This window comes from Triticum urartu, chromosome 6, assembly GCF_003073215.2.
Source record: "Triticum urartu cultivar G1812 chromosome 6, Tu2.1, whole genome shotgun sequence".
NCBI lineage: Eukaryota > Viridiplantae > Streptophyta > Magnoliopsida > Poales > Poaceae > Triticum > Triticum urartu.
The window spans coordinates 230,420,793-230,422,458 of NC_053027.1; positions in this window are offsets into that span (position 1 = coordinate 230,420,793).

Consider the following 1,666-nt stretch of genomic DNA (forward strand, 5'->3'; position numbering starts at 1 on the left):
AGGGCGGCGGTGGCGGCGCGCGGGCCGGGGAGGGCCCGCGCGGGCCTGCGGGCCGGCTGCGCGGCGATGTAGACCAGGACGGCGGGCGAGTCGCGTCACGACACGTGGCGATGGGGGGAGCAGGTCAGACGTGTCCGTCGGTGGCAATTTTGTCCGGTGGCACGTGGAGACGAAGAAGGCTAGGGTTTCGTCCGGATTTGGAATGGGGGAGGTATAAATAGGCATAGAGGGAGCTAGGAGAGTCCAAATGGGGGTGCGGTTTTTGGCCACGCGATCGTGATCGAACGATCTAGATGATGGAGCAGGATTAGGTGGGTTTCGGGCCAAATTGGAGGGGTGTTGGGCTGCAACACACACGAGGCCTTTTCGGTCCCTCGGTTAACCGTTGGAGTATCAAACGAAGTCCAAATGGTACGAAACTTGACAGGCGGTCTAACGGTAGTAAACCAAGGCCGCTTGGCAAGTCTCGATCCAATCTGGAAATGTTTAATCCCCACACACGAAAGAAAGGTAGAAATAACCACCGGAGGAGAACGAAGCGCTGGAATGCAAAACGGACAACGGGGAAAAAGCTTGAATGCATGAGACAAACACGTATGCAAATGCAATGCACATGATGACATGATATGAGATGCATAACAACGACAACAACACACGGAGACAAAGACCCAAACCCGAGGAAATAAATTAACTTAATGCCGGAAACAGCAAGAGTTGGAGTACAAATTGGGAAAGTTACATCCGGGGTGTTACAACACTCCACCACTACGAAAGGATCTCGTCCCGAGATCTAGGACTGAAAGAACGCCGGGTACTCAGAACAGAGGTGATCCTCGCGTTCCCAGGTAGCTTCACGGTCGGAATGGTGTGACCACTTGACTTTGAGAAATTTGATTGACTTGTTGCGAGTCTTGCATTCAGTCTCTTCAAGAATAGCAACTGGGTGCTCACGATAAGAGAGATCTTCTTGGAGCTTAATGTCCTCGAAGTTGACGGTGCGGTCAGGAGTCTTGAAGCACTTTCGGAGCTGAGAGACATGGAACACGTCATGAACATTTGCAAAGTTTGACAGAAGCTCGAGTTGATAGGCGAGGTCGCCTCTCTTGCTGACAATCTTGAAAGGTCCCACGTATCTGGGGGCAAACTTCCCTTTGATACCGAAGCGACGAGTACCTTTCATAGGAGAGACGCGGATGTAAACATGATCTCCGATCTCGAAAGCCAAATCATGGTGCTTACTATCATAGTAGCTCTTCTGACGGGATTGGGCTGCTTTGAGGTTATCTCGAATGACTTTGCACATTTCTTCTGCCTCTGTGATTAAGTCATTGCCCAAAAGCTGACGTTCACCGGTTCCAGACCAGTTGAGAGGGGTACGGCACTTCCTGCCATACAGAATTTCAAATGGGGCCTTGCCCGAACTTGCTTGAAAACTGTTGTTATAGGAGAATTCAGCATAAGGAAGACAATCCTCCCATTTCATGCCGAAGGAGATCACACAAGCCCTAAGCATATCTTCAAGAATCTGGTTGACACGCTCGACTTGACCGCTAGTTTGAGGATGGAAAGTTGTGCTGAATCGGATGTTGGTGCCCATGGCCTTCTGAAAAGAATCCCAAAATTTGGATGTAAAGATTCTGCCACGGTCTGAAGAGATCACTTGTGG